This window comes from Mustela putorius, unplaced genomic scaffold, assembly GCF_011764305.1.
Source record: "Mustela putorius furo isolate JIRA1106 unplaced genomic scaffold, ASM1176430v1.1 tig00003863_pilon_pilon_pilon, whole genome shotgun sequence".
NCBI classification, from domain to species: Eukaryota; Metazoa; Chordata; class Mammalia; order Carnivora; family Mustelidae; genus Mustela; species Mustela putorius.
In genome coordinates this window covers 11,092,759-11,111,971 of record NW_025422015.1, presented here as the reverse complement: position 1 = coordinate 11,111,971, position 19,213 = coordinate 11,092,759, and the positions used below count along the sequence as shown (strand labels likewise).

Genomic DNA, 19,213 nt, shown 5'->3' with positions numbered 1-19,213 from the left:
CCAGGCAATCAGTAAGCCCTGGCAGTAATTGAGAGGCATGGTCTACCAGGGTGATGGACATATACAGGATAATACTGATACAGCGTGGCCAGTGAAGGTGAAGAACTACATACTATCATGGATACACAGCACTGGGGCACTTAACTGAGCAGCAGAGACCAATTTTCTAAGATGATTCTACACATTTAGAAGATGAAGACATTTGAATGGGATGAGCAGACTAAGTACCATATGCAAATTCATATGTTGAAGTCCTAATGCCAATGTGACAGTATTTGGAGCTGGGACCTTTGGAAGATACTTGGGTTCAGTTGAGGTGATGAGAGTAGAGCCTCTCTAGAGGCTACTCTCCAAGGGTAGAGGATAATGACAGGATTAGTGCCCTTAGAAGGGTGATGATGAGACCAGAACTCTCGGTCTACAAGGGAAAGCTACAGCAGGGTGGAACTGGGAAAAGGACCCTCACTAGAAACCCAGCCCTGATGGCACCCTGATCTTGGACTTCCAGGCTCCTTGTTTAAGCCACCCAGTCAACAGTAATCTGTTAAAGCATCCTGAACTGAGAAACTCGTACTGAGAAGTGGGCATGCTTTAGCGAATGCCTGAGAATCTGAAGGAGACTTTGGAACTGGGTAGAAGTTGGAGAAGATTTGAGGTTCATGCTAGGAAAAGCCGAGATTGCTTGTAGAGATGTTTAAAGGAGATTCGGATGAGAGGGTGGAATGAGAGGAAAGCGGTAGAGAAGGCTTCCAGCTTCTTGGAGAACACATCTGTAATCCCACACCGAATGTTGGTAGCAATATGGATGACAAAGGCCATTCTGCTGAGGATGAGCCACAGGTGAGGAACATGCTATTGGACAATGGAGAAATACCAGTGTTTTGTGGAAGGAAGACCTTGCAAGCCATGAAATTGGATATTTAGCCAAAACGATTCTTAAGCAAAGTTTTGAAGGAGTGGTTTGGTTCCTCCTGAAAGCTCATAGTAAAATGTGAGAAGAGAGAAATAAATTGAAGAAGGAAGTGTTAAGCAAAAAGGAAGCAGAACTTAAATATTTGGAAAATTCTCATCTTATCCATCTCGCAAAAAATGAGAAAGCATGTTTGGAAGAGAACACTTAGTGTGTGTGTCTGACTGACCATTTGATAAGATTAGTGCAAGGGTGTGAACCATGATTAGTGACCTAATCAGCCTCCACAGCAGGAACACTGTCAGTTTCAACAACGGTGTGACAAAATGAAGGAAGGCTCTCAGACTTCTCAGATCCTACAGGACCTTAGAATTATTTGGTCATGAACATGCACTATTCTTCAAAACAAAGGAAGAAGTACACTGAGGGGGATTCAGAGGTAATTGGGGCTGCAACTCCCATCAAGAGTTGCATGGAATACATGGGTCAGGCTACCCTTACCTCAATTTCAAAGTGTGGGATCACAGCCCAGAAGAGTTGTGTGAGTGGGGCTGCCCTGAGAAGTGGGGATACAATGCCACCCCCTCCCCCCGCAGCAGATGCTCAGAGTCAGAACCTTTGCCCCAGTGAATCTGAAGGGTAGACCATCCAGCCAAAGAGGATTATTCTCAAACCTTGAGGTCTAAGGGAATATGCCTTCCTGGTTATGGACTTGAGGGAGACTCACTGTCCCTACCTTCTTTCCTATATCACCCTTTAGGAATGGGGGTGCCTATCTCATGCTTATCCCACCATCATAGGCTAGAACCACAGAGCTTGTGTCCTTTCACAGGTATACAGTTGGGCTGAAATTTTGTTTCAGGCTGAATCATGTAAGTTTCACCCACAGCTGATTTAGAGGATATTTAGAGGACACTTTGGACCTTAGAACTGATGCTTGAATGAGTTAAGACTTTTGGAGCAGGTGGAATGAAATAGATTCATTTTCCATGTGGGAAATTGGGGAAGCCAGGAGTGTAATGTGTAATGCCTTTGTGTCCTCCCAAAACTCATATGCTAAGAATCTCACCCCCAAATGTTATGGTATTTATGGGTGGGCCCTTCAGTTCACTAGGTTTAGATGGGGGGCTATGGGGGTCATGAAGGCAGAGCCCCAATGATGGGATTCTCAAAAACTTACGTGGGGATGATGAGACCACAGCTCACCCGCTTCCTGGGTGCAATACTAAGGAAAGGTGATGTGAGGATATAACCGGGAAAATGGTTCTCGTCAAAAGCCCAACCCTGCTGGCACTGATCTTAGACCTCCAGTCTGATCTTAGACTTCCAGTCTCCAGAACTGTGAGAAATAAAGGTTTGCTATTTAACTCACTCTATGGTAACTTCTAACAGCTTGAACTAAGACACTAGCTAAAGGTAAGACCACAAAGCGCATGGATATGTAAATGGACTGGTATCTACAGGGAACTACCAGCTACTGGTTATCATCAGAGCCTGGAAGAATTATGAGAGGTAAAGCTAAAGGGCTAGTGAAGGGTCAAGCCCAGACTTGGGATTTATACAATTTGAAAGCAACAAAAGAGGTGTTTTAAGCCACTTGGTTTATGGTAATTTGTTATGACAACAATAGGAAATGAATAGAGACTTTGGTGTCTGGAAGTGGAATGCTTTTATAACAAAAATATGGAAGAGCCCTGGAATCAAGTAGTAGTGGAGGCTAGAAGAATTTTGACAAACATGACAGAAAAAGCCTTCAGTGGGGCACCTGGCTGGCTCGGTTGGTGAAGCATCCGACTCTTGATTTTGGCTCAGGTCATGATCTCGGTGTCCTAGGATTGAACCCCAAATAGGGCTCCTCACTCAGCAGGGAGTCTACTCAAGATTCTCTCTCTCTCCATCTACCCTCCCCACCCCCATCTGCTCTCTCTCAAATAAATAAATACATCTTTAAAAAAGAAAGAAAGAACACCAAACTGTTCATGGAAATATGGGCATTAAGGGTACTACCAGTGAGGGCTCAGAAGGAAATGAGAACATGTTACTAGACATAAAGAATGCTACACCTGAAGTTGATCTGCAAGTGTAACACAATCTCTATAAAAATTATGGTTAAGTTCTATGCAGAAATTGAGAAGAGAAGCTGCCCCTAGATTCATATGGAAATTCCAGGGAAGCAGAATAACTAAAACAATCTTAAAACAAACAAGATCAAAGTTGGAGGGCTCATCCTTCCCTAATTCAAAACTTACTATAAAGCTACAGTAATTAAGACAATGTTGTACTTTGTATAAGGCTAGCTAGAGATCAGTGGAATAGAATTCAAAGTTCCAAAACAAACCCATACGCCTATGGCCAGGTGATTTTTTTTTTTTTTTTAACAAGAGTGCCAAGACCATTCATTGGGAAAAGAATAGTCTTTTTGACAAATGGATAAATAAAATAGGGCATACCCATACAAAGATTTAGCAGTAAAAAGAAACAAAGAGGGACACCTGGGTGGCTCAGTCAGTTGAGCCTCTGCCTTTGGCTCAGGTCATGATCCCAGGGTCCTCAGATCAAGTACTGTATTGGGCTCTCTGCTCAGCGAGGAGTCTGCTTCTCCCCTCTGTCTGTTGTTCCCACTGCTTGTGTTCTCTCTCTCTCTCTCTCTCTCTCTCTCACACACACACACACACACACACACACACACAAAGAAATAAAAATCTTTTAAAGAAAAAGAAACAAAGAACTGGTATATGTTACAACATGGATAACCTTTGCAAGAATTGTGCTATGTGAAAAGAATCAGTAACAAAGGACAACATATTTTATGATTCCACTTACATGGAATGCGCAGGATAAGCAAATATAGAGACAGAGCAGATTAGTAGTTGCCTAGGGCTGGGGAGATGGAAGGATTGGGAGCAAGACGTTTCTTTTTTAGATAGTGAAAATGTTCTAGAACTGATTATGGTGATAGATATACAACCCTATGAATATACCAAAAATTATAGAACTATATACTTTAAATGATTAATTGTACTGCATATGAATTATATCTCAGTAAGTTTTTTAAGAGAAGAAAAGCACATCAAGGCACATCATAATCCAATTACTGGAAAGCAATGACAAAGAGAAAATTTCAAAGCAGCTGGAGGAGGAGAAAAGAACATAAAATAAAATGACAAATCACAAATTGGCAGATAGGCTTCTTATCCCAGAATTATAAAGAAATACTATAAATAAAAGAGAGAAACCACCTGATATAAAGCTGGGCAAAACATATAAATAGGAACTTAACTGAAAAATAAACTTAAATGGTCAAGAAACAAATAAAAAGATGGTTGATTTCCTTAGTAATCAGATAACATAAATTTTTTAAATGTCAGATACCAGGGCACCTGGCTGCCTGTAGTCAGTAGAGCTTTCAGCTTTTGATCTCAGGATCATGAGCTGGAGCCCCAGTTGGGGGGTAGAGCGGACTTTAAAAAAAGAAAAAAAATCAGATATCATTTCTCATGCAAAATTTAAAAATCTGACAAGAGTACACTTCTGATGGAAGTATCAAATAACACAATGTAACCAATAATTTAGATATTCAATGAATAAAAAGGAGCATATACTAAATATTCCAGAAATTCCATTATTAGGTACAAATCCTAGAAAAATGGATATATATATATATGTACACCAGGATATATGTAGAAGAATATATCTCAAAATAGAAGCAAACCTATTAATAGTAGCAAAAAATCCAAATGTCTGTCAACAGGAAAATGAATAACTTGTGACATATGACAATTTTTATGCCTAACAATGGACATAGTTAAGGGCACCTGGATGGTTCAGTCATTTAAGCCTCCAATTCTTGGTTTCAGCTCAGGTCATACTCTCATGGTCATGAGATGGAACCCTGGATCAGGCTCACACTGGGCATGGAGCCTGCTTTAGATTCTCTCTGTCTCAAAGAAGATGTGGTATATGTATGCATGTATGTGTGTATGTGTGTATGTGTGTACAATGGAATATTACTCAGCCCTCAAAAAGAAAGAAATCTTGCCATTTGCAATGACGTTGATAGAACTAGAGTATATCATCTAAGAGAAATAAGTCAGAGAAAACAAATACCATATGATTTTATGCATATGTGGGATTTAAGAAACAAAACAGATGAACACAGGGGAAGAGAAGGAAAAAATAAAGTAGGAGGAAAACAGAGGAGGCAAACCAGAAGAGATTCTTAACTACAGGGAATAAACTGAGGGATGCTGGAGGGGAGTCAGGGGGATGGGATAAGTAGGTGATGGAAGTCACTTGAAGTAATGAGCTTTGGGTGTTGTATGCAACTGATGAATCACTGAATTCTACCTTGGAAAATAATAATACAGTATATGTTAATTAAATTGAATTTAAATTAAAAATTAAAAAGATTCTCTCTCTTTCTGCCCCTCCCCCATGCTCATTTTTTCTCTCTCTTTCTCAAATAAATGTTTTTTAAAATAGACATAATTAGAGTTAGTTTCCAAAAAGCAGGCCTCCAGGTAATTTACATCATAATTCTACTTATAACGTTAAGCAATATTCACAGAAAGGTAAACTATAAAGGGAATGATAAATACAAAAATCTGCCTAGTGGTAACACTCAAAGGGAAATGAGGAGGGAAGGATTTAGAGAGGAACTCAGAGAACTTTGAAGTTAACAGGAAGTAGTAAAGACAGAGGGTTGCAAAGTACTCAAAATAGAAAATACTTTTATTCAGGGTTTCTGGGTGGCTCAGTTTGGGGGACATGCAACTCCTGATCTTGGGATTGTGAGTTTGAGCCCCACGCATAGAAATTACTTAAAACCCTTTTAAAAAATAGAAAATACTGTATAATTTGCATATCTAGTCAATGTCTCATTAAAAACCATTTCTAAAAAAACAAATGGGTGAAGAACTAGAGAGAGCTAAATTTAAATATTCTTTAAAACACTTGAGTGGGAAGAGGAGAGAGTAAAGATAGTGGTTAGAAGGGGCCCAAGGTAAAGAGAAGGTTCGGCTTTATTCTTTTCCAGAAAAGGAAATGGTTCAGCAAACATATCTGCTAAGGAATGAAAACCAGTAGAGACATTGAAATTAGTAGGTAACAGCAGTAGTGGTGGGAAAGGCAGAAAGCAGCATTCACTGCTCTGAGCCTTTTACCTGCCTCTCTTGTCATGGCTGTTCTATCACCAATCCCATCTCTCAAATGGAAAAACTGAACCATAAGAGAGGTTAAGCAACATGCCCAGGATCAGACATTTAAAAACTATGAAACTGTATTCCAGCCTGGCAGACTCTGGCCCCAGAGCCAGGATTTTTTAACCTCTGTGCTGCTAACCTCTGGCTATAATAGAGGGAGCAAAGTCCTAACAGGAGCAAAGACAGATCCTGACCAAGAAAGATACTTCTGAGGCTGAAGAAGAGGAGGGTAAACAGCAGTGGTGGGGAAGGACAGATGGGAAGAAAGCAGTTCACAAGTTCACAACTTAGAGTCTCCCCTCCCCCTGTTTTTAAATGAGGTAGGTGGTCAGGTTGTTTGTTGAAAGTGGAGTGGAGGCTGGGGGGAATTAAAAATATTTGAGAGTTGAGTGGACCTAAGACTAACTAAGGGAACACATCACATACACCTACTGTGTGGAATGCTACGTAGGACCTCCTGTCCTGACTGACTTGTTGTTTTTCTCTTGATCTTGATGGGTTGAACTCAAGTAAATTAAATGTCCATAATACAATTCTATTATAAAGTCTTTGATACCAGCCACCAGAGCTCACTTAGCTTTCCTGCTTAGACCCCCTAAACTCTATCTTTTGTATGTTGCTCTCCTGTCTGCCAAGGAGAAAACAGCTAGCTTTCTTTGACATTTCTGCCTTCATAATTAGATCACAAATTTATTCAAGGGAGTACAACCGTGGTTTGCAAAGAACAAGCATATATATATCGTTGTCCTGGCTCATTCAATAATTTCATTTCTATACATATCTCTGAAACAAATTACAATGTAAAAAAATAGACTTAAGTGCTACCAAAATCTATGTAATTTTACATAGATTTAAAACTCTTAAGGTCTCTTTACACAATCATTTTTAGCAATAAGCTCTTATATTTCCAAAGTATCAGTCCAATTGTCCAAATTACCAAATTCCAAATTAAAGATCTTTTCCCATAGTCTATGAAATCTCCCAATTTAGGGAACTGTATCTCTTACTCTTTTATTACAAATAAATACCTTCAGGCAAAACCCAGTGACAAATATTCAGAAATTAAGTGGAAAAAATAATTTTAAAACAATTTAGGTTATATTTAGCAACATATATTAACGTCTAATCAGCTGCAGACATTAGCATAATCAGATTATATGATATTGCCTCAAATAGGTAATTTACTTCCCCAAATTTCTCTATATATCATGCAATTAAATTGCAAAATGTATTTCAAAAAATAACGAAACCACTCAATACAGGAAACCGCAATAAGCAAAAGACTAGGACACAGGGAAACCAGTAACTGCAACATGTGTGTGTTTAATGAAAAAAAAATCTGTTCAGGCATATATTCAGATGCCAAGTAACTTCCATTAAAATTTTCTTCCAGAAATTCTACTTTATTGCTGTGATCCCTTTGGGTTATCAACACATACACTAAAAGGACTGCTAAGGATAATCATCTACTTTTATTTTTGTCACAAACAATATCTTACCTGATGCCCTTAAGCCAACATTTCAAATGTTTTTGACCACAACCAACAGTAAGAAAAGTTTCATATTGCAATCTAATACAAAAATATTCATGAAGTTCACATAATATTTATCTTACTAATACTGATGTACTTTTTGTTTAAATAATGGTTTCATTCTACCAAAATAAAACAAGAGTTTGAAAAAAATACTGCTTCAATTATTTTATTTTACTTGTGTGTGTATGATTTTTTTTTGTCTTTTTTATTTATTTGACAGAGATCACAAGTAAGCAGAGAGGTAGGCAGAGAGAGAGTGGGGAGGCAGGCTCCCCACTGAGCAGAGAGCCCAACGTGGGGCTCGATTCCAGGACCCTGAGATCATGACCCGAGCCGAAGGCAGAGGCTTTAACCCACTGAGCCACCCAGGTGTCCCGTGTGTGTGTGTGTGTCTTGAGAGAGTGTGAACAACTGAGCCTGGGGAGAGTTAGAGAGAGAGAGACAGAGAGAAAATCTCAACCTCAAGCAGGCTCCATGCCCAGCACAGAGCCCAAGTGGGGAGGGGGGATGTGCTCTATCTCACAACCCTGAGATCATGACCTAAGCTGAAATCAAAAGTCCGACGTTTAATGGACTGAGCCACCAAGAGGCCCCTACTCACATGTTGTTGTTTTTTTTTTTTTTTTAAGATTTTATTTAGCGGAGAGAGGGGGAGGAGAAGGAGGGAGAGAGGGGGAGAGAAGAGAGAGAGGAAGAGGAGAGGAGAGGGAGCGGGAGAGGAGAGAGAGGGAAGACGAGAAGGGCCAGAGAGAGACGAGGGAGAAGAGGAGGAGGATTTGATACAGAGAGGGAGGGAGAGAGAGAGATCACAAGTAGACAGAACAGCAGGCAGAGAGAGAGGGGGAAGCAGGCTTCCTGCTGAGCAGGGAGCCCGATGTGGGACTCAATGCCAGAACCTCGAGATCATGACCTGAGCCAAACGCAGAGGCTTAACCCACTGAGCCACCCAGTGCCCCTCACATGTTATTTTTAATAACATGATTCTAGGTCGTTATTCAGAAGATGAATATGATTTTCCCTAGAACTAGAACAAGTGTAACTGGCTCCCATGGATGGTATATCTCTCCACATGCATTCCATGCCACACAAGATGGAAGAGTGAATCACCACCTAGGGAAGAGCAAAAAAAAGGTTGACAGAACCATCCTGCTGTTATCTGACCAGGGTCCTCCAGAATTATGTAAAGTATTATAGCAAAAAGAATAGAACACTGAATTTAGAGTTAAGTCCTACTTTTATCATGTTGGGCAGGACACTTTGCAGAGATTTAATGTTCTCATCTGTGATGAATAACACGGGCCAGGGGCTCACTCTCTTACCCACTACTCTATTCCCAGAGCCTAGAACAGTACTTGGCATGTAGTAAGTGTTCAACAGAAATTGTTGAATGAATGAATATCTTGTTCATATGGTTGCAAGCAAGATATTCTGAAATAATTGGAGACCCAAAGTGCTGGAAGCTTCATACTACCAAATAATTGACTAAGTGCCTTCTTTTCTCCAAGAAAAGAATAAATAGGGTTGGGAGGACTTTCTTATTTTTCTTTTCTAACAGCTCATACATCCAGCATGTACGTAACATTTTGCCCTCTTAAACCACGAATGTAAAAACTGAGCCACTCTTGGGGCTCCTGGGTGGCTCCGTGGGTTAAGCCTCTGCCTTCAGCTCAGGTCATGATCTCAGGGTCCTGGGGTCAAGCCCCATATCAGGCTCTCTGCTCAGAAGTGAGCCTGCTTCTACCCCCCCCACACACACACACCGCATGCCTCTCTGCCTACTTGTAATCTCTCTGTCAAATAAATAAATAAAATCTTTAAAAACAACAACAACAACAAAAAACCTGAGATACACCAAAACCATTTAACTCCTTCTTGGTACCAAACAGATGATTGAAGAGGGCCTCAGAACAAAATTGTAAATTACAATACTTGGTTTTTCAGCCAAACCTGTATACTGGTAAATGTTCTGAAATTATTTTGGTTGATGCTCAATCATACTGAATTATCCTTATTAGCTATAACCTCAACATGACAAGATAAATTATTCATCGTTAATTCTTGAGTAATTCTTTTATTTTTTTTAAAAGATTTGTATTTATTTATTTGACAGAGATCACAGGTAGGCAGAGAGGCAGGCAGAGAGAGAGAGAGGAGGAAGCAGACTCCCCGCTGAGCAGAGAGCCCAATGCAGGGCTTGATCCCAGGACCCTGGGATCATGACCTGAGCCAAAGGCAGAGGCTTTAACCCACTGAGCCACCCAGGTGCCCCTTGAGTAATTCTTATAGTTACACTATTATGCCTGCCTCTATGAGGAATACAAAAGATGCCAGTCATTGTAATCTTAACATGATTTATCAGAAAACTGTCCATTAACTATGCAAAATACTGTCTGATTAAGTATAATAAATGGTATAGATAGTAAGCCCTTAAGATATGTAGATAAAACTCATCACCTAAAATTCTAGGATTCAGGAATGGTAAATGCATGGCAAATGATCATTTTCTTCACCCTCTGGTACCTTGATGAGGTCAATTACTGATCATGGTTTTTTGGCCAGCGAACATAGATAGGACCTCTAAATTCTTCCCTCTAGGCAGCCACAACCAGATATGATGACACTTATTTGTCATCTCTGGATTCAAGACTTTTTTAGTGGTTGGAGAAATGTCTTTGCTTATATCAACTATCACATGAATCTTGTCCAAATATACACCAAAAAACACATCTAACCCCCAAATCTACTCTTCTAATGGAACAGGTATCCATTTTCCTAGTCTAACAAAATGATACTATTTAACTTTAAGTCTTATATTACTTATGTCAAATGGTGATCGTGGTCTACCAATCCGATAAAGGAAGATACTTTATGATCATGAAGGCTCATTCTGTAACAAATCACACATGATACTATAAAATATATGTTCCTTGTAACAACACAAAAGTACCTATGTAAAAATTAGAAGTTTACCAGCTCCTTTAATAGTCCATTCCCCAGAGGTAGACAGGATTAAATTCGATGAACATCCTTTCAAACTCCCTTTATATTTATATTAGGAAAAAGTGTACACACACTTATTCATGTCTGAGTTATACCAGAGCTATTTTCTTTACGAAAATATTTCCAGCAATTTTAAATTTGAAAATGATCTACAGTATTTAATAGATGAATGATAATGCAAATGTTATATCTTGTACCTAACGCAGCTCAGTGTTCGACATAAAACAAACACTTTTTCCTCAATATGATGTTATAATGAAAGATTCCACCCAAATTTCGTTCAAGCTAAAAAAAAAAAAAAAAAGAAACTTCTATTGAAAAATATCCTTTACATATGGTGGCATGACATACACAGAAAAAGGAAGGTCTCATTTCTTTTTTAGGAAAAATATAAAATATGAGAAATGAGCACTGAGAGGCACAGATATTCATATCCATAGTTATTCATAAAAATACACTTGCCAAGACACAAGGTATTTAGCAGAGAAGGAAGCTCGCCAAGTGCTTAGTTTGATACTTTCACTTTACATATAAGGAAGAAGATTCAAAGGTCACAAAGCCAAGAACAGAGGCAGCATGAGAATCACAACCCACCAGCTCTTGCTGTGCTTGCCACACAAAACCAATGGCCTCGGCATTCTTTAATGTGAGGAAATGTGTTTATATGGTTTAAACACAATTGCCTTTATTCCCAAATCTTGCTCCTTAGGATCCTGCTCTCCTGCAAAGCTTGAGGTAACATCAAACCTACAATCCTTGAGGGTCCCTACAAGGTACCTTCAATCCTACAAGCCTACAATCCTTTTTCCTCATGCAGGCAGGATTCCACAGAAAGGGTCTATAGACCCACTGGCCGGTGCAGCCCCACTCTGCCCAGAACTCTGTCCTTCACTTGCATCCTTAGCAAAGTCCTAAGGCTCCAGGAAGAGAAATGTGGCCTGCTCATCTCCAGATACAGAGCCACAGTTGTCAAAGGGATAAATAGTGAGTACAGGTGCCTTTAGGGAAAAAAGTACATTCCCATGATTAATGATGATGAGGCCTGAGAGAAAAACTCTGGTTCCCACGATTATATAATCAATGTCTTGATTTGGGTTCTGTATTCAGAGATAGATTCATGTTCCAGATAAATAGCAGCCCTATAATTTGGGCTAAAATGTAGCCTTTGATAGTGCTTATACTAGTAACACTCTTACTTTTGAAAGCAGATACACTTTTCCATAATGATACAGCAGAAGGTCAACACAGAAAACAGACAAAAGGAAAGCAGAGTTGGAGCAGGAACATGTACAAGAGATTTCACTTTACTTTTCCATTATCCCTTTTCCTAACTCCCATCCACCTTGGGGCAACCTGGAGGAACCCTTGAGCTCCAGAGAATTCATTTAAACAACTTTATATAGTTTGACACATTCACCTTTATTAAGCCACATCAATACCTATATAAAGACAGAGTAACTGACATTTTACACATAGCAAATTGATAATAACAGGTAGTGTTCTATTTACCTTTTGTTTGCTAAAAATTTTCTACTCTGATTTTTCTCAAACATTAAAAAACTATTAATATCTTCTTCTGTCTCAGATAATGTATATATTAAAACATTTTTCTTCTCATCACAGACCCACTTCTCCACCCTCCCCACCACGCCCCAGCCCAGGGCTGTTCCATCACTGGCAAGAGGGGCACAAGCCCATTGCCAGCTTCATGCAGGCACCTCACAGTGGTCCAGAGAACCAGACCCTTCCCTGCTCACCTTCCAACTTACCCCCAAACCCCAAACCTTCAAGTGGCTAAAGATGTTATATTTCTCTCAATCCTCTTGCAAAAATGACACCAAAATTAGTTCCATCAGTTCACACTTCTGAGCCCCCTACCCCAAAGTCTAAGTAATTGGGCCCCTGGGGTCAGTGGTTGTTGCTGGCAGGGGGTGCTGTAGGCCAGCCCATTTCCTCCGCACCACTCACCTCCATTCCTCTCACCACTAGATGCTGCTTTTATCTTCTTTTAGCCTAAAGTCTTCAGGTTTGTGGACCTATACAAATGGATGGCCAATTCAGAAGCTACTTACTATTGTGGTTGCACCTTCAGCCAGATCTCAATCTAAGTTTAGGCTGAGCCAAGACCTGATTATCTCTAATAAGAGAGACTCAAAATTCATACACATATACTGAAGCTAGAATTGGTGTAGTTGCCGAAAGAGTCCTCAAAAGTAAATTCTCACATACTAGAATTTCTCCAAGAGACAATGACCTCCAACTTAAGAGAGATTATCATGACTAAATCAAAATCATGAACACCTATAAGTGGTTGACAAAGCTAAGCAAATGCCAGTGATCTGGGAGCCCTGGAAAGGGAGACTTAAAGTGAAGCATGACAGTCGATGGATCTCTATCACTGTGCAGAGGAGAGACCAGCCGTGGGCTCACTGCCTGGTGAAGGGGAGCTCACAGGCTTCCGTGGCTTCGTGACACTATCATGCAGGATCAGTCAACTCCTCTGTTCTCTTTCCTCAACAAGTTGCCCTCCAGCTTTTACCTGGTTGCCTCTGTCATAATGTAAATGTCTCAACCTACTAATCTGAAAAGGGGCCTGGCCTGTTAGTCACTTTCATCTTTCAGGTGTAAATTAATAATCTAAAAATGGGATGATTTAGACAGATTTGGATTTGTTTATTTACTGTGACTCAGACCCACAGGTCCTGCTAACATCTGGGCAGAACTCAAGGGCCTTTGTGTCTGATAACAAAGATCCCCAAATCCTCTCCAGACACCTGCCCACCATTTTCCTTCCCTGGGGATCCTATGACTTCCTGATCTCTAAACTCTGTTCCAGGAATAGGGAAGAATCATTTATACTTGGATAAATGCTCTTCGAAGCCCTAACCCAAACTCCCTCAGGTGTTTTCAGTATATTTAGCAAATGTATTCAATAGATAGTTAATGCCTATTGTAACTAATGACTAAACAGACTAAGACACCTTGTGAATTTCAGGGAGCCTTGTAACTGGCGGAGTAAATTTGCCTTGCCACTAGTATTCTCCCAGGGACGCTGTGCAGCAAGGAAACCTGCTTTGGTCTTTTCGGATGCCTGAGATTAGCTGTTGGGGATGAGCCTCAAGGTCCCAGTTATCTATTCTCTTACTCCTTCAGCTCTTTATCCCTAATGCCATCCTCAGGGGACCACAGTTTGAAAGGCCATTCTGACCCTTGTAGGAGGGCTGCAGTCTGCTCTCCTCCACCACGAAGAGTTCTCAAACCTTTTGGGAGACTGTACCATACCCACTTGGCATTTACATTCACCCCACCACTTGTTTCTTCACTACTTCTTGGGCTATCTGTTGACTTTTTACCTTGAGTATCACCTACAGCACCCAACACTATCCTAGGCATATGCAGTTCTGATTGCTCGATTAAGAAGGTTAAAAATGCTAAATTGAGGGGTACCTGAGTGGCTCAGTGGGTTTAGTGTCTGCCTTTGGCTCGGGTCACAATCCCAGGACGTTGGGATCCAGTCCTACACTGGGCTCCCTGCTCAGCAGGAAGTCTACTTCTCCCTCTCCCTTTACTCCTCCCCCCCAGCTCTTGCTCTCTAGCATGTGCAGGCTCCTTCAAATAGATAAAATCTTTAAAAAAATGCTAAATTGAGAGTTATGAAGTTGGGAATCCTTTGCAGGTAAAAGGAGAAAGATGATCCATGAAGATTAAAGGCACACCTTTATTAAGGAAAAAAAAAAAAATGAACCAAAGCTGGGGGCTGCTCTCCAAAACATTCTTTCTTTATACTTTTCTGCATCCTTGTTTTACATTGAAGAGAGTCTTGGTTATACTTCTCCATTGCGAATTACCAGTTAACATTCTAATTAAGATCTGACCCACAGCCATGATGCATGATCCCGTCCCCCACCTCTCCAGGGACCAGACGTATGTGACCAGGGATATGCAAGGAAATATTTTTGCACCAGAATCCCCACCAGCTGCAGATGAAAGCAGTTGAGTTGCTGAGCAATAAGGCTACTTTTCTAGTAATATTACGACACATTACTGGAAATTGGAGCAAGGGGCTCCTCATTTTAGAGCTCTTCCATATAGTGCTTCCTTATGGCTTTCCCATGGTCTCCCTCTTCCCATCCATAAGCCCAAGAAAAATGTAATTTTCATAGAAATCAACCATGAGAAGTGGAGAGTCACTGAGTGCTGTTGTTAGTGAAAGAGCTGAAACAGACACACACAGTTACAGCCTTTGGCCCTTTAAACACCAGGGAGGGGCGACTTTAGCCAGAACCCCATCAGCAACAGTGAGGAGCAGGAGAAACGCAGACACAAAATCGCAAAAGACAGAGCTTCTCCCTTCAGTTCAGCTACCTATTACCTATATGACTTTCACAAGCCAGCTTGGCCCAACTCCAACTGGAAAAAGAGGACCTAGCTATCTGCCTGGCTCACGGGTGCTTCTACTAGGATCAAGTAAGGGGAGATAAGAACAGCAAGAGTAGAGGCCAGTGGTGACTGAGGCCTTATCACAGCCAGGTGCCTCCTAAGCATCATAGCTGTTAATCCTCACAAGTCTCCTGGAGATCATATTATCCTCATTTTACAAATGAGCAGACGCAGGTAGTTAAAGTCATCAGTCAAACTCAGAACTGTTGAACCCATGCTTTAACCACCACACTATACTGCCTCCCATTATGTTCTGAAATAACTTTGAAAACTAAGAGTCCATACACATTGAATCCCTGAAGAAGCTAGTGGCCATGTTTGATTTCCCCACTTTTTTTTTTTTTTTACTCTTCCCTCCCAACAAGTACCCTCTCGCTACCAATTCTACCAAACACCGTACTCCTCCCGACCTCCTCCTCCTCCTAATTATTCCTTTTTTTAAAATTCCTGTTGCAGCTTTCCTCTTGCGCTTTCTCCTCTATTAAATCATATTAAGCTTTCCTAATGAACACAATGAAAACCACCCCAGAAAGAGCACATTTTAAAAAATATGCATATAACAGACTTTATCTGAATGTTATTTTTAAGTAGAGATAAATATTTAGTAAGAACGCAGGACACATTGAAAAGTTTGTTGTTTTTGACAACCCCTTTCTTGGATTAACTTTAGACCCAGCTGAGACTTTTACAAAGATGAAATGACAGAAAGCTTAGTAAATTTCGAAAAGAGTCATCATGAAACCAAAAGTAATTTCTACTTTAGATTGTCAGCATATGATTACACTAGAATTTCATCAGATTGAAAAATAACACAGATTTGACTACACAGAGAATCCTCAATTCTCAAAGCTTTTACAGAAGTGTGATGTTTACCCAGCTCCAGGGTAATGCCCTTCCCCTGAGGCTGACGGGGCTGCTCTTTCTTCTGGGCCACATGGAACTCTGCTCATTCCACAGCGTTATTATCATCTTAACCAGTTTATATCGTGGCCTGTTTCACACACCACTCTCCTCCACTAGCCAGAGATAGCTCGAACAAAAACCTGCGTTTTATTCATCTTTGTATTTTTGAAATGCCTAGTACATCAAGATCTCCAACATAGGTCTGTTGAGTAACGGAACCCAAATTCACATTTATCAGGGGGAGCATGCAGCCCTTGGCCTGACTGGGATTATGACAGGGCAGGACACACTGCTGATCCCTGGCTTTTGATTTGCCTCTATGAAAAATAATCTAAAGCCTTTGGTTTTTTTAAGAGGAGGAAATGTACATGGAGAGCCTTTTTCAAACCATCATCCTGAGATGGGGCAGGCTGGAGCTCGCTTGCGTCTTTTCTAAATGATTCTGATTTTCTGAGTTACAGTTTATACCAACACTGTTACAGATCAGACTACCTGAAAGCAAACACTCCTTTTCCCTGCAAGGTTTTTTTCTTCCATTCCCCTCCCGCTTAATCCAAACACCCCTTGCAGGACCAAAGCATGCGTCCTTTGTGGCGACCGAACCAGAATTGTGGATCGTTATTCTGATTTCTCCCTTTTCCACACTTTGTTCATTCTATACCTTTATTAGGATCTTAACCAGCTTACTGGTTACTTAACCGGGTTACAGGTTACTACTTTACAGGTGAGAAAACACGGTGATTAAAGTTTGTTCAATGGTCACACTGAGTAAAACCCAATCCCTCCACTTCCTGATTTCTAATCAAGTGCCCATAGCAAAATCCCCAGGGAAGCTTTTACAAAATTAAATAAATAAATAATGTCCGGGCCAGGGCTTCAACCCCATCACTTCTGGCTCGGGATCTTTGGGGTGGGTCCAACAAGGTGTACTTTGAAAAACTCTGCAGGTGCTTCTGGGAGGCGCCTGAGGTTTGGCCGTCAGGCACCAGACAGTATAAACCTTGTAGTGTCATTACGCATTCCGTAAACACCTCACAGTATTTCTGTTTTCATTCAAGTGGCCAGACAGACGCTCAATACCACGACACTGGAGTAAGTCTGATCTTTGTCACTTATTTTTCTCAGTAGGAGCGGCTTCTACGAACCTCTTCACACTTAAGTAAACGAAACCCGGGGGTCACTTTCCTTCGGCCAAGCCGCCCGCGCCCCCAGCGCACACACCCCGAAGCAGGGCCGCTGTCGCGGATAACACACACAGCTGCGCACCTGCAAAAGCCACGGCGACCGCGCTGCAGGTAGCGTGTCCCGCACGCCACCCAGCAAGGCCACCCCAATTCTCTGTGCCTTGTCGAGGGTGTTGGGGGCACCACGATCCCCGGTCCCTTTTCTCCCGAAGTCTGTGGGGACTTCCCCCCGCCGCCACTCGGTCATTTTCTTCCCATCACTTCGGTCTCTCGGGGGACAAGCTACGTTTGAACTTGATATTCTCACGTTTGGGGTGGTTCAGAAATTACCCTGCGGTTAACGCAGAGGTCCCCGCACCCTCCGCTCCCAGCCTCTGTGCACCCAGAGTTGGATAAGGCAAAACACGCCCCCCGCCCGGGGACTGCGGGGCGGGCGGTAGGTGGCGGCTCCTGCGCTCGCTCGTCACCGTCACCCGCCCCGCCCCGCCCCGCGGGAGCGAGCAGCAGCCGACCCGAGAGAAAGGGGAAGCGCGCCCCAAGCCAGAGGCGGCCCGCCGGCGGCCGGTGCGCCCCTCAGCACGCGGGAGCGGCCTGGCCCGGCTGCCTCCGGTCGTGAGCCTTCTCCGCCTCGCCCCGCCTCGCCCCGCCTCGCCCCGCCCCGCCTCGCTCCGCCCCGCCGGCCTCCGGCACCTGCCGCGGGACCCGCGCACCCACCTGCGCGCCGCTCCCGCCACCACGGCCGCCGCCGCCCCGCCCGCCGAGCACCTCACCTTCGAGTCCTCCCGCCTCGCCGCCAAGTTTCCCCTCCTAGGAAAGTTCTGGGGTCCGATCCCGGGGCCCGGCGCGGGCAGCCGAAGGGAAGCGGACGGTCTGGGCGGCCGCCGGGCGAGCGGCGCGGTTCCGACTCGGCGGCGCGGAAAAGGAGAAGGGGAAGGGGAGGAAGGGGCGGGGAGCCTCGGCGGGGTGATCCCCTCCGACCCCAGCCTGCCCGCGTTAGCCGCTCGCAGGGACTTGAGCGCTGATTTTACGCCCCGCCGTTGGCTCCCTCTCCCAATAACCAGCATCCGCATGGCTAGGAGTTTGGGCTCTGGGGTCGGGCTGTTTTAAAGTCTCGCTCCACTACTTACAACTGTGTGATCTTGGGCAATTTACTTGACCCCTCTTTGCAAAATGAGAACAATAGTACCCATCCAGGGCGAATCCAGATTTTGTGGGACCTGAAACTTAAACAATGAGGGGTAGGGGGCTTCTTCGAGGGAAGATGTAAAATTAGATTCAGGGCTTTGGAAGGGACTTGGACAAGAGAGGAGGCCTGAACCTTCGCTAGCTTTACACACCAAATGCCTTGATGGGAGAATTAAATGAAACGAACCACGGGAAACCCTACAATGGGTCCTGATACATTCGACAGGTGTTTATAGGCATGATTGTAGCCAGTCAGGTGGACCTGGGACCTGGGAGCGGAAGTAATAACACTGTCAATATGTGCCAGGTGTTTTAAATACACACTGCACTTAATTCATGCACGTTATGCCAATTTTACAGTTCAAAAACCCAAGGCTCAGAGAAGTCCTACAACGTGCTTATGGTCACGTAGGACCCAGTTCTGCCACATTGCAAGTGCCTGGATTTTCCACAATTTCACCTCACAAATACTAATATGTAAATATCTTCTATAGTTTTTTTTTGTTTGAACGAGAAAAGAAAGAAGAAATTCCCCCACGAGAGAACAAAATGCCTCAGAAATACCTGTTTCTGAATTTTCACTGCAAAATTTCCCCAGCTCAATACAACAGCAAATAAACTGCCCTTGAAATCACACCCAGTGCATGTGAAGTACCCTGTTGTAAAATCAATAAATGGCTTTACTTAAATGTGTTCAGGTTACACATTTGCTTGCTCTGCTAGCACTGTGTGTTTACTTTTTCTATCGATTATTAATACTACTGCAATTCAGATTGATGGGTTTATAATCTTTCCCCAAAGGGTTTATAAACTAAGACAAACAATATAATGAAAGGAACACTCCTTGGTGGAAGG

General features: G+C 42.4%; 1 protein-coding gene across 1 annotated transcript in view; it reads right to left on the bottom strand.

Annotated features, from left to right (window-relative positions):
• PLAGL1 (PLAG1 like zinc finger 1) overlaps positions 1-18,027 on the bottom strand; it is a 109,944-nt gene extending 91,917 nt beyond the window's left edge. Inside the window, 1 exon segment of the mRNA XM_045066283.1 lies at positions 17,944-18,027. The gene's annotated coding sequence lies outside the window, so the exon portion shown is untranslated.
• Positions 18,028-19,213: the final 1,186 nt, after the last annotated feature.